The 14,714-nt window shown below is 47.9% G+C and overlaps 1 pseudogene across 1 annotated transcript in view; it reads left to right on the top strand.

The window, feature by feature from the left end:
* Positions 1-14,714, top strand: part of LOC311122827 (ryanodine receptor 1-like) — a 70,745-nt pseudogene that overhangs the window by 28,971 nt on the left and 27,060 nt on the right. The window contains exons 24-30 of the transcript in view: positions 6,281-6,410; positions 6,600-6,760; positions 7,142-7,307; positions 7,424-7,510; positions 7,699-7,925; positions 12,155-12,346; positions 12,549-12,801. The product of the transcript in view is annotated as a ryanodine receptor 1-like (transcript). The remainder of the gene's footprint in view (positions 1-6,280; positions 6,411-6,599; positions 6,761-7,141; positions 7,308-7,423; positions 7,511-7,698; positions 7,926-12,154; positions 12,347-12,548; positions 12,802-14,714) is intronic.

Below are 14,714 nucleotides of genomic sequence, written 5' to 3'. Positions count from 1 at the left end.
ATGTGTAGAGGAGAACAGAGGGTTAGGAGTGACTGATGGGGATGTGTAGAGGAGAACAGAGGGTTAGGAGTGACTGATGGGGATGTGTAGAGGAGAACAGAGGGTTAGGAGTGACTGATGGGGATGTGTAGAGGAGAACAGAGGGGTAGGAGTGACTGATGGGGATGTGTAGAGGAGAACAGAGGGTTAGGAGTGACTGATGGGGATGTGTAGAGGAGAACAGAGGGTTAGGAGTGACTGATGGGGATGTGTAGAGGAGAACAGAGGGTTAGGAGTGACTGATGGGGATGTGTAGAGGAGAACAGAGGGTTAGGAGTGACTGATGGGGATGTGTAGAGGAGAACAGAGGGTTAGGAGTGACTGATGGGGATGTGTAGAGGAGAACAGAGGGTTAGGAGTGACTGATGGGGATGTGTAGAGGAGAACAGAGGGTTAGGAGTGACTGATGGGGATGTGTAGAGGAGAACAGAGGGTTAGGAGTGACTGATGGGGATGTGTAGAGGAGAACAGAGGGTTAGGAGTGACTGATGGGGATGTGTAGAGGAGAACAGAGGGTTAGGAGTGACTGATGGGGATGTGTAGAGGAGAACAGAGGGTTAGGAGTGACTGATGGGGATGTGTAGAGGAGAACAGAGGGTTAGGAGTGACTGATGGGGATGTGTAGAGGAGAACAGAGGGTTAGGAGTGACTGATGGGGATGTGTAGAGGAGAACAGAGGGTTAGGAGTGACTGATGGAGATGTGTAGAGGAGAACAGAGGGTTAGGAGTGACTGATGGGGATGTGTAGAGGAGAACAGAGGGTTAGGAGTGACTGATGGGGATGTGTAGAGGAGAACAGAGGGTTAGGAGTGACTGATGGGGATGTGTAGAGGAGAACAGAGGGTTAGGAGTGACTGATGGGGATGTGTAGAGGAGAACAGAGGGTTAGGAGTGACTGTTGGGGATGTGTAGAGGAGAACAGAGGGTTAGGAGTGACTGATGGGGATGTGTAGAGCAGAACAGAGGGTTAGGAGTGACTGATGGGGATGTGTAGAGCAGAACAGAGGGTTAGTAATGACTGATGGGGATGTGTAGAGGAGAACAGAGGGTTAGGAGTGACTGATGGGGATGTGTAGAGGAGAACAGAGGGTTAGGAGTGACTGATGGGGATGTGTAGAGGAGAACAGAGGGTTAGGAGTGACTGATGGAGATGTGTAGAGGAGAACAGAGGGTTAGGAGTGACTGATGGGGATGTGTAGAGGAGAACAGAGGGTTAGGAGTGACTGATGGGGATGTGTAGAGGAGAACAGAGGGTTAGGAGTGACTGATGGGGATGTGTAAAGGAGAACAGAGGGTTAGGAGTGACTGATGGGGATGTGTAGAGGAGAACAGAGGGTTAGGAGTGACTGATGGGGATGTGTAGAGGAGAACAGAGGGTTAGGAGTGACTGATGGGGATGTGTAGAGGAGAACAGAGGGTTAGGAGTGACTGATGGGGATGTGTAGAGGAGAACAGAGGGTTAGGAGTGACTGATGGGGATGTGTAGAGGAGAACAGAGGGTTAGGAGTGACTGATGGGTATGTGTAAAGGAGAACAGAGGGTTAGGAGTGACTGGTGGAGATGTGTAGAGGAGAACAGAGGGTTAGGAGTGACTGGTGGGGATGTGTAGAGGAGAACAGAGGGTTAGGAGTGACTGACGGGGATGTGTAGAGGAGAACAGAGGGTTAGGAGTGACTGATGGGGATGTGTAGAGGAGAACAGAGGGTTAGGAGTGACTGATGGGGATGTGTAGAGGAGAACAGAGGGTTAGGAGTGACTGATGGGGATGTGTAGAGGAGAACAGAGGGTTAGGAGTGACTGATGGGGATGTGTAGAGCAGAACAGAGGGTTAGGAGTGACTGATGGGGATGTGTAGAGCAGAACAGAGGGTTAGGAGTGACTGATGGGGATGTGTAGAGCAGAACAGAGGGTTAGTAATGACTGATGGGGATGTGTAGAGGAGAACAGAGGGTTAGGAGTGACTGATGGGGATGTGTAGAGGAGAACAGAGGGTTAGGAGTGACTGATGGGGATGTGTAGAGGAGAACAGAGGGTTAGGAGTGACTGATGGAGATGTGTAGAGGAGAACAGAGGGTTAGGAGTGACTGATGGGGATGTGTAGAGGAGAACAGAGGGTTAGGAGTGACTGATGGGGATGTGTAGAGGAGAACAGAGGGTTAGGAGTGACTGATGGGGATGTGTAAAGGAGAACAGAGGGTTAGGAGTGACTGATGGGGATGTGTAGAGGAGAACAGAGGGTTAGGAGTGACTGATGGGGATGTGTAGAGGAGAACAGAGGGTTAGGAGTGACTGATGGGGATGTGTAGAGGAGAACAGAGGGTTAGGAGTGACTGATGGGGATGTGTAGAGGAGAACAGAGGGTTAGGAGTGACTGATGGGTATGTGTAAAGGAGAACAGAGGGTTAGGAGTGACTGATGGAGATGTGTAGAGGAGAACAGAGGGTTAGGAGTGACTGGTGGGGATGTGTAGAGGAGAACAGAGGGTTAGGAGTGACTGACGGGGATGTGTAGAGGAGAACAGAGGGTTAGGAGTGACTGATGGGGATGTGTAGAGGAGAACAGAGGGTTAGGAGTGACTGATGGGGATGTGTAGAGGAGAACAGAGGGTTAGGAGTGACTGATGGGGATGTGTAGAGGAGAACAGAGGGTTAGGAGTGACTGATGGGGATGTGTAGAGGAGAACAGAGGGTTAGGAGTGACTGATGGGGATGTGTAGAGGAGAACAGAGGGTTAGGAGTGACTGACGGGGATGTGTAGAGGAGAACAGAGGGTTAGGAGTGACTGACGGGGATGTGTAGAGGAGAACAGAGGGTTAGGAGTGACTGACGGGGATGTGTAGAGGAGAACAGAGGGTTAGGAGTGACTGACGGGGATGTGTAGAGGAGAACAGAGGGTTAGGAGTGACTGACGGGGATGTGTAGAGGAGAACAGAGGGTTAGGAGTGACTGACGGGGATGTGTAGAGGAGAACAGAGGGTTAGGAGTGACTGATGGGGATGTGTAGAGGAGAACAGAGGGTTAGGAGTGACTGATGGGGATGTGTAGAGGAGAACAGAGGGTTAGGAGTGACTGATGGGGATGTGTAGAGGAGAACAGAGGGTTAGGAGTGACTGATGGGGATGTGTAGAATAGAACAGAGGGTTAGGAGTGACTGATGGGGATGTGTAGAGCAGAACAGAGGGTTAGTAATGACTGATGGGGATGTGTAGAGGAGAACAGAGGGTTAGGAGTGACTGATGGGGATGTGTAGAGGAGAACAGAGGGTTAGGAGCGACTGATGGGGATGTGTAGAGGAGAACAGAGGGTTAGGAGTGACTGATGGAGATGTGTAGAGGAGAACAGAGGGTTAGGAGTGACTGATGGGGATGTGTAGAGGAGAACAGAGGGTTAGGAGTGACTGATGGGGATGTGTAGAGGAGAACAGAGGGTTAGGAGTGACTGATGGGGATGTGTAAAGGAGAACAGAGGGTTAGGAGTGACTGATGGGGATGTGTAGAGGAGAACAGAGGGTTAGGAGTGACTGATGGGGATGTGTAGAGGAGAACAGAGGGTTAGGAGTGACTGATGGGGATGTGTAGAGGAGAACAGAGGGTTAGGAGTGACTGATGGGGATGTGTAGAGGAGAACAGAGGGTTAGGAGTGACTGATGGGGATGTGTAGAGGAGAACAGAGGGTTAGGAGTGACTGATGGGGATGTGTAAAGGAGAACAGAGGGTTAGGAGTGACTGATGGGGATGTGTAGAGGAGAACAGAGGGTTAGGAGTGACTGGTGGGGATGTGTAGAGGAGAACAGAGGGTTAGGAGTGACTGATGGGCATGTGTAGAGGAGAACAGAGGGTTAGGAGTGACTGATGGGGATGTGTAGAGGAAAACAGAGGGTTAGGAGTGACTGATGGGGATGTGTAGAGCAGAACAGAGGGTTAGGAGTGACTGATGGGGATGTGTAGAGCAGAACAGAGGGTTAGTAATGACTGATGGGGATGTGTAGAGGAGAACAGAGGGTTAGGAGTGACTGATGGGGATGTGTAGAGGAGAACAGAGGGTTAGGAGTGACTGATGGGGATGTGTAGAGGAGAACAGAGGGTTAGGAGTGACTGATGGAGATGTGTAGAGGAGAACAGAGGGTTAGGAGTGACTGATGGGGATGTGTAGAGGAGAACAGAGGGTTAGGAGTGACTGATGGGGATGTGTAGAGGAGAACAGAGGGTTAGGAGTGACTGATGGGGATGTGTAAAGGAGAACAGAGGGTTAGGAGTGACTGATGGGGATGTGTAGAGGAGAACAGAGGGTTAGGAGTGACTGATGGGGATGTGTAGAGGAGAACAGAGGGTTAGGAGTGACTGATGGGGATGTGTAGAGGAGAACAGAGGGTTAGGAGTGACTGATGGGGATGTGTAGAGGAGAACAGAGGGTTAGGAGTGACTGATGGGGATGTGTAGAGGAGAACAGAGGGTTAGGAGTGACTGATGGGAATGTGTAAAGGAGAACAGAGGGTTAGGAGTGACTGGTGGAGATGTGTAGAGGAGAACAGAGGGTTAGGAGTGACTGGTGGGGATGTGTAGAGGAGAACAGAGGGTTAGGAGTGACTGATGGGGATGTGTAGAGGAGAACAGAGGGTTAGGAGTGACTGATGGGGATGTGTAGAGGAGAACATAGGGTTAGGAGTGACTGATGGGGATGTGTAGAGGAGAACAGAGGGTTAGGAGTGACTGGTGGGGATGTGTAGAGGAGAACAGAGGGTTAGGAGTGACTGATGGGGATGTGTAGAGGAGAACAGAGGGTTAGGAGTGACTGACGGGGATGTGTAGAGGAGAACAGAGGGTTAGGAGTGACTGACGGGGATGTGTAGAGGAGAACAGAGGGTTAGGAGTGACTGATGGGGATGTGTAGAGGAAAACAGAGGGTTAGGAGTGACTGATGGGGATGTGTAGAGCAGAACAGAGGGTTAGGAGTGACTGATGGGGATGTGTAGAGCAGAACAGAGGGTTAGTAATGACTGATGGGGATGTGTAGAGGAGAACAGAGGGTTAGGAGTGACTGATGGGGATGTGTAGAGGAGAACAGAGGGTTAGGAGTGACTGATGGGGATGTGTAGAGGAGAACAGAGGGTTAGGAGTGACTGATGGAGATGTGTAGAGGAGAACAGAGGGTTAGGAGTGACTGATGGGGATGTGTAGAGGAGAACAGAGGGTTAGGAGTGACTGATGGGGATGTGTAGAGGAGAACAGAGGGTTAGGAGTGACTGATGGGGATGTGTAAAGGAGAACAGAGGGTTAGGAGTGACTGATGGGGATGTGTAGAGGAGAACAGAGGGTTAGGAGTGACTGATGGGGATGTGTAGAGGAGAACAGAGGGTTAGGAGTGACTGATGGGGATGTGTAGAGGAGAACAGAGGGTTAGGAGTGACTGATGGGGATGTGTAGAGGAGAACAGAGGGTTAGGAGTGACTGATGGGGATGTGTAGAGGAGAACAGAGGGTTAGGAGTGACTGATGGGAATGTGTAAAGGAGAACAGAGGGTTAGGAGTGACTGGTGGAGATGTGTAGAGGAGAACAGAGGGTTAGGAGTGACTGGTGGGGATGTGTAGAGGAGAACAGAGGGTTAGGAGTGACTGATGGGGATGTGTAGAGGAGAACAGAGGGTTAGGAGTGACTGATGGGGATGTGTAGAGGAGAACATAGGGTTAGGAGTGACTGATGGGGATGTGTAGAGGAGAACAGAGGGTTAGGAGTGACTGGTGGGGATGTGTAGAGGAGAACAGAGGGTTAGGAGTGACTGATGGGGATGTGTAGAGGAGAACAGAGGGTTAGGAGTGACTGACGGGGATGTGTAGAGGAGAACAGAGGGTTAGGAGTGACTGACGGGGATGTGTAGAGGAGAACAGAGGGTTAGGAGTGACTGACGGGGATGTGTAGAGGAGAACAGAGGGTTAGGAGTGACTGACGGGGATGTGTAGAGGAGAACAGAGGGTTAGGAGTGACTGACGGGGATGTGTAGAGGAGAACAGAGGGTTAGGAGTGACTGATGGGGATGTGTAGAGGAGAACAGAGGGTTAGGAGTGACTGACGGGGATGTGTAGAGGAGAACAGAGGGTAGAGATGCGGATCACTAAGGAAAGGGATAGCAGAGACTTAGAGCTGGTAGTCAGCTACAGAGAGAAGATAAATAAGTCAAATAGAATGTGTTCTCTTATCTGGTTACACGAAGGCAAATAAATACATCAGACTCCGCTGTGTGTCCAGGTTATTTGCTAGGGCTAAGAAGGCGGCTACGATCAACCCTCCCCCGACCCCTCCCCTGGTGCCACGGTTACAGCAGGACGTGGTCCCAGATGACAGAGATGATGTGGAGATTATCCAGAACACCACCACGGTGAACACACACACACACACACACCACTACAAACTCAAGGCAATCCTGGGAATGTAAATGTTTTATTGGATCCCTGGGAAGGTTAACTGGAACCCTAATCATGACTGTTCCCTATTTCCATGGTCTCTTCGTAGTATCCCCAGTATGTACCTTAACTCTGAATGTCCCTCCCCCCCTGCATCTCTGCAGTACTACTACTCAGTGAGGATCTTCGCCGGCCAGGAGCCCAGTGGGGTGTGGATTGGCTGGGTAACCCCCGACTACCACATGTACGACCCCACCTTTGATCTCTCCAAGGTCCGGAACGTCACCTTAACCGTGGGAGACGACAAGGGCAACATCCACGACAGGTGAGTGACCTCACGCGTCTACCTGGACGGATATTACACCCATGTTTCACTGTCTCTGTGTTAAGTTTAGGGATTTCTAGAAATACATTGATTTGTATTGTCTTTGTAGTGATCCCTTTGTCCCTACAGTATGAAGCATAGGAACTGCTATATGGTCTGGGGAGGAGAGGTTATAGATGTCAATAACAGGTTATAACTGGTCTGTGTCTACAGTATGAAGAATATTAACTGCTATATGGTCTGGGGAGGAGAGGTTATAGATGTCAATAACTGGTTATAACTGGTCTGTGTCTACCGTATGAAGAATATTAACTGCTATATGGTCTGGGGAGGAGAGGTTATAGATGTCAATAACAGGTTATAACTGGTCTGTGTCTACAGTATGAAGCATAGTAACTGCTATATGGTCTGGGGTGGAGACTTCGGCAGCAGCTCCCAGCAGGCCAGGTTCAGCCAGGAGGACACTGTGGTTGGCTGCCTGGTTGACCTGGCAACAGGCCTCATGACCTTCACAGCCAATGGGAAGGAGATAAACACCTTCTACCAGGTGTGTGTGTGTGTGTGTGTGTGTGTGTGTGTGGTGAGACTCCTGTGCACATGTTGGCTATGTCACTGAGGATGACTGGGTGGTTGTTGTTGACAGAGGTTTTTTGTTTGTTCCAGGTGGAGCCCAACACAAAGCTGTTTCCTGCTGTGTTCGTCCAGCCCTCCAGTCAGAACATGGTACAGCTGGAGCTGGGGAAACTCAAGGTCAGAACCCTCGTCTTCCTCCTCCTCCCCCTTCCTCCTCCTCCCCCTTCCTCCTCCTCCCCCTTCCTCCTCCTCCACATCCTCCTCATGTCTATGACCATACCACTGTGATGCCCTTATTGAGATGTCTATGACCATACCACTGTCATGTCTTTTTCCTCACTACTTCTTCTCTCTTCTCCTCTCAGAACATCATGCCCATCTCGGCAGCCATGTTCCGTAGTGAGCGTAAGAACCCAGTGCCCCAGTGCCCACCCCGGCTGGACATCCAGATGTTGACCCCCGTCATCTGGTCCCGCATGCCCAACCACTTCCTGGACCCAGAGGTCGGCAGGGTCAGCGAGAGGCTGGGCTGGATGGTGGAGTGTACCGAACCACTCACCATGATGGCCCTGCATATACCTGAGGAGAACAGGTTAGATACAACACACCGTCCGCACTAGCCCTAGCCCTGAGACAACACACTAGCCCTAACGCCTTGTCATGATGGCCCTGTACATACCAGAGGAGAACTGGTTAGAGATAGACTGTACACTACAGGGTTGGGCTCAATTCAGTTAGCAACATTGGGATATTGTCATAGACAACTTTTGGGCCATTTTCAATTAATTACTTTTCAAAATTGTTTTAATCGTTTTAATAATCTTTGCAAATACTGTAAATATCCAATAGCCCAACAGTTGATTGAGATGTTTAGGTTAGGTATAGCTCAACTTACCCATATATTATAGACACTGAAATACATGGATTTGGACTAAAATCAGAAAATAAACAATTACATTAGCAACGGTCATCGAAATTGTTAAAAGGTTTTAAAAACAATTCTAATAAATGCAACAGTTGGACAATGGATGAAGATACTCCAAACTTTTAGAATCGTTATAATCCATCAGATATTGATTGAATTGAGCAAATAAAACATTTTACTGGCACAGAAAACATTTGACCGACTGCCTCGATTCGGTCATATGTAACAACATTTTAAATGTTGGATAAAAGTAGAGACTCAGAGCTTGCAGTTGAGGAACAATGGGAAAGTAATTCTGCTTTGAAAGTTGTTAAACATGTAACCCCACTTTTGAGAAAATGGTCCTTGAATGTTTTGGTACACCTACTGGAGAGCTCTTCTTTGTCTAAACCCATTCAGCATCGTTCCCACCCTCTTAAGCCTTAGCCCCACCCATCTCTTTAAGGATTCACATGTGAGGCCATGTGCTAAACAGAGTGACTAGTGTAGTAAACAACCAAAGATTAAGACTAAAAGTGGTAAAAGTAGTCGCCTACAATAAGGGAAAACTCCAGGTATAAATACACTTTATCTAGTCCTTGGCCTATATCCTAATCTGATTTTGGTGCAGGTCATGTTGTTCTTAACATTACCGTCTCTGGTAAACACACACTATATCAAATAAAATCTAAGTTTATTTGTCACATGCACAGGATACAGAAGGTGTAAACGGTACAGTGAAATGGTTACTTGCATAGTAGCAATATCAAAACCAGAAAGTGTCCAGATTTAAATATTTTAGAAATATTTGATCATTATTAAATGACGCTTATAGCTGTGCAGTGAACTCCCTGCCCTCACCTGCTCTGTCCACCCTACCTGTCCTCACCTGCTCTGTCCACCCTACCTGCCCTCACCTGCTCTGTCCACCCTACCTGTCCTCACCTGCTCTGTCCACCCTACCTGTCCTCACCTGCTCTGTCCACCCTACCTGTCCTCACCTGCTCTGTCCACCCTACCTGTCCTCACCTGCTCTGTCCACCCCACCTGCCCTCACCTGCTCTGTCTACCCCACCTGCCCTCACCTGCTGTGTCCACCCTACCTGCACTCACCTGTGCCTGCTAGACTGCCTCATTAATGACTGTTGTCACTCTCTCTTGCATAATTCAACAAGTGTGTCAATAGGAGGATACTCTCCGATTAAAAATAATATCTTTCTTCTCTATCGTGTAAGTGTCGAGACGGTTACATCCCCGATAAAGCGTTAGTTCTTACAGATTCAAGGGTAACACAATGTATTCCATTGAGCCCATTTCAGCCGTTACAGTGGTGTGTCTGACAGGTCATTAAAAACATTTCCTCGGTCGCAACGTTAACGGGAAAAAAACAAAAAAAGGCACAAAGCAAGAGTATGAAAGAGTCGCAGGAGCACAATGAAAGCAATCAATCCAGCAGGATTTAAGTGACAAGTGTATTTAGTACCCCTGAAAACAGGAAATGGATGGCTAATAGAGAGGGCGGCGCTGTTGAATTGCACACAACTAAGATGAGAAGACTGAAAGAGTCTTATTGATTGGCTGTTAGAAGTAGAGTATGGGGGAATTTCTTGTGTTTCTCTCAGTCATGTGGAACAGAGGAGGTGGGTGGTCCTCGACAGGCAGGTACTGTATGAGTATTCAGGGTTGGGTAAGTTACTTTCTAAATGTCATTTGTTACAGTTACTAGTTACCTGTCCAAAATTGTAATCAGTAATGTAACTTTTGGATTACCCAAACTCAGTAATGTAATCTGATTACTTTGTTACTTTTAGATTACTTTCCCCTTAAGAGGCATTAGAAGAAGACAAAAAATGAATATTACCAATTGAAGTGACATCTATTGCAGGATAAATCAATGTTAGAGTTTACATAGCTGGCCATATATGTATGTTGTGTTTTACTTTATGGGTTGGTTATGTAGGCTTCTTCTAACCCATTACTTTCAGATAATAATACGATTAGGATATAGCTTTACATTAAAAACCAAAGTATGTCAGATTTCCAGTCATTCGAATTAATTTAATATCAATCAATCAAATTTGATTTATAAAGCCCTTTTTACATCAGCAGATGTCACAAAGTGCTATACAGAAACCCAGCCTAAAACCCCAAACAGCAAGCAATGCAGATGTAGAAGCACGGTGGCTAGGAAAAACACCCTAGAAAGGCAGGAACCTAGGAAGAAACCTAGAGAGGAACCAGGCTCTGAGGGGTGGCCAGTCCCCTTCTGGCTGTGCCGGGTGGAGATTATAACAGTACATGGCCATGAAGGCCAGATTTTTCTCCAAGATGTTCAAACGTTCATAGATGACCAGCAGGGTCAAATAATTATCACAGTGGTTGTAGAGGTTGCAACAGGTCTGTACATCAGGAGTAAACGTCACTTGGCTTTTCATAGCCAGGCATTTAGAGGTTGAAATAGCAGGTGTGGAAGAGAGAGAGAGTTGAAAACAGCAGATCTGGGACAAGGTAGCACGTCCGGTGAACAGGTCAGGGTTCCATAGCCGCAGGCAGAAGAGTGGAAACTGGAGCAGCAGCACGACCAGGTGGACTGGGGACAGCAAGGAGTCATCAGGCCAGGTAGTCCTGAGGCATGGTCCTAGGGCTCAGGTCCTCCGGGAAGTTAGGGAGAGAGAGAGAATTAGAGGGAGCATACTTAAATTCACACAGGACACCAGATAAGACAGGAGAATAACACCAGATATAACAGACTGACCCTAGCCCCCCCCGGCACTTGATCTTCAAGAATAGGACTTGGAAATGTAGATTAGCCAAATTGTTTTACCTGAGCATAACCCCAAATACAAATCATTTATTAGCCTAATCTGTTGTCATGAGCCTAATCTGTATACAGTGAGGGAAAAAAGTATTTGATCCCCTGCTGATTTTGTACGTTTGCCCACTGATAAAGACATGATCAGTCTATAATTTTAATGGTAGGTTTATTTGAACAGTGAGAGACAGAATAACAACAAAAAAATCCAGAAAAACGCTTGTCAATAATGTTATGACTTTATTTGCATTTTAATGAGGGAAATAAGTAAGCCTCGTGACCGGGAGACCCATGAGGCGGACAATTGGCCCAGTGTCGTCCGGGTCAGGGGAGGGTTTGGCCAGTCGGGATTTCCTTGTCCCATCACGCTCTAGCGACTCCTTGTGGCGGGCCGGGTGCCTTCAAGCTGACTTCGGTCGCCAGCTAGACGGTGTTTCCTCCGACACATTGGTGCGGCTGGCTTCCGGGTTAAGTGTGCAGTGTGTCAAGAAGCAGTGCGGCTTGGCAGGGTCGTGTATCGGAGGACGCATGGCTCTCGACCTTCGCCTCTCCCGAGTCCGTAGGGGAGTTGCAGCGATGGGACAAGACTGTAACTACCAATTGGGGAGAAAAAGGGGTAAAAGTCCCCCAAAAATAATTTCAAAAATTATGCCATAAATCAATGGTGCTACCGGTCAATGATTTTAGAGACCGGTATAATGATGATTTAAATGGTTTGACCATCCAGATCTGTTTACACTTGATTGATATCCAGGAACAATGGGTCCCTGACTACCTCCGGAGGTGGTCATGAAGATCAGATCACAATGCGTCTTTTAGTCGTCTACACCTGTCAAAAAATGTGTCCACAATCAGAATGTGGACAAGATCAAGAAAAAGGAACCAGGTATAAAAAGGGCCATGGAGGACTGATTGGGCTCATGCTTCGAGTTGAAAAAATAATGGTGTTCTCATGGAATGGCTTTGAGCACTACAGAAAAGTGCAATTTGCATGTGAAAAATGTCGCTCTAGGCCTTTTTGTTTATGTTATATTTACATGTAACACTTTACTCCCCAACCCTGCGTATATTGAGAGGGTGTAACGGTTCTGATCCGTCCCTGTAGGTGTATAGACATCCTGGAGTTGTCTGAGCGGCTGGACCTACTGAAGTTCCACTTCCACACTCTGATGCTGTACTGCGCTGTCTGTGCCCTGGGCAACAACCGTGTAGCACACGCCCTCTGCTCACATGTCGACGAATCACAGCTCTTCTACGCAATGGAGAACACCTACCTGCCCGGCCCCCTCCGCAGCGGGTACAGATCTGATTGATTGATTTATTTGTTTTATCTCAGTGTCTTACACCATTGGGTGCCCAGCCCAAAATGGGCTTACTTACAAGACACTATTCAAAAAAATACTTGTGCACAAAACAAATGTACAACTTAATAATTCCTATTGTCAACCTCTCCGTCTCCAGGTAATATGACCTTTGACCTTTAACCTCTCCCTGTCCAGGTTCTACGACCTGCTGATCTCCATCCACCTGGAGTCAGCCAAGCGGGCACGGCTGGGCACCAACCGGGAGTTCATCGTGCCCATGTCCCCCGAGACGCTGAGCATCACCCTGTACCCTGATGCTGAGAAGGCCTCCGACCTCCCGGGTGTCGGGTTAACTACCTGTCTCAGGCCCAAGCTGCACTTCTCAGCCATCAACTTTGTTGGGACGGACCCCGACCTGTACACTCTCAGCCCTGTATTCCCTCTGCAGGTAATTCACTTCAGATCACATCACTCTGTTGTTCCTATCCCGCCCAGTGAGTGAGAGCTTCTTGTGTGGCTTTGGTACATGATGTACAAATTAAGGTAAATTAAGGTAAGGGCTCTTTTGGCTGAATCTGGTGTATGTACAGACATTTGTTTAAACCCCTGTAGGTCTAAGCCAGTGGTAGTCACTGATATTTCTGAGGGAGCCACTTTTGTTAAACAGATTCACTGGGGGCGAGTCTCCAATCCCATCGGAGAGCGGGGGTTTGGGGGCTTGGGGGTCGCAAAGTCAAATGGATTCATACATTATATTTAAGATACTACTACCATGAACGATCAAGCTACACTACATGACCAAAAGTACGTGGACACCTGTTCGTCGAACATCTCATTCCAAAATCATGGGCGTTAATATGAAGTTGGTCCCCCCTTTGCTGCTATAACAACCTCCACTCTTCTGGGAAGGCTTTCCACTAGATGTTGGAACATTGCTGCGGGGACTTGCTTTCATTCAGCCACAAGAGCATTAGTGAGGTCGGACACTGATGTTGTTGGGTGATTAGGCCTGGCTCGCAGTCGGCGTTCCAATTCATCTCAAAGTTATTCGATGGGGTTGAGGTCAGGGCTGTGTGCAGGCCAGTTAATTTCTTCCACATCGATCTTGACAAACCATTTCTGTATGGACCTCGCTTTGTGCACGGGGTCATTGTCATGCTGAAACAGGAAAGGGCCTTCCCCAAACTGTTGCCACAAAGTTGGAAGCATAGAATCGTCTAGAACGTCATTGTATGCTGTAGTGTTAAGATTTCCCTTCACTAGAACTAAGGGGCCTAGCTGTGAAAAACCATGAAAAACAATCCCAGACCATTATTCCTCCTCCACCAAACTTTACAGTTGGCACTATGCATTCGGGCAGGTAGCGTTTTCCTGGCATCCGCCAAACCCAGATTCTTCCGTCGGACTGCCAGATGTTGAAGCGTGATTCATCACTCCAGAGAGTCCAATGGCGGCAAGCTTTACACCTCTCCAGCCGACGCTTGGCATTGCGCATGGTGATCTTAGGCTTGTGTGCGGCTGCTCGGCCATGGAAACCCATTTTATGACCTCCCGACGAACAGTTATTGTGCTGACGTTGCTTCCAGAGGCAGTTTGGAACTCTGTAGTGAGTGTTGCAACCAAGGACAGACTATTTTTACGAGCTTCAGCACTCTGAGTTTCTACGCGCTTCAGCGGTCCCGTTCTGTGAGCTTGTGTGGCCAACCACTTCGCGGCTGAGCCGTTGTTGCTCCTAGACGTTTCCACTTCACAATAACAGCACTTACAGCTGACCGGGGCAGCTCTAGCTGGGCTAGAAAGGTGACATCCTATGACGGTGCCACGTTGAAAGTCACTGAGCTCTTCAGTAAAGCCATTCTACTGCCAATGTTTGTCTATGGAGATTGCATGGCTGTGTACTCGATTTTACACACCTGTCAGCAACAGGTGTGGCTGAAATAGCCGAATCCACTCATTTGAAGCGGTTTCCACATACTTTTGTATAGTGTATTTGGTTCTCTGACTCTATTTTAGGACACTTGGAGACAAATGTGTAACAATAATATGATGGATCCTTTGAATCTGACCCTATTGCCATTATCTCAATAAAAGTAATAGCACAAAGATATGTCAAATCAGGTAATGAAAAACGTTAGTCTGGAGGAAGCTTTGAAGTGATCGAAATGCATTGGAAAGATATTGAAAAGTTCAGGGATGATCGAACATTCTTTGGGTTGTTTGTGGAGAATCAATTCATTTTCCTCAAGTTATTCTGTACAGATTCATCACTCTCTCTTATAAAACGAGTCACAGCTTGTGTCATAAACAGAAGAAACATACGCGTTTCTGAGAGTCCTTTCAAGGGTCATAGTCGGTGATAAC

This window comes from Coregonus lavaretus, assembly GCF_964263955.1.
Source record: "Coregonus lavaretus genome assembly, contig: HAP1_SCAFFOLD_2940, whole genome shotgun sequence".
NCBI lineage: Eukaryota > Metazoa > Chordata > Actinopteri > Salmoniformes > Salmonidae > Coregonus > Coregonus lavaretus.
Note: the sequence above shows the minus strand (reverse complement) of the source record. Positions and strands in the feature narration are given on the sequence as shown.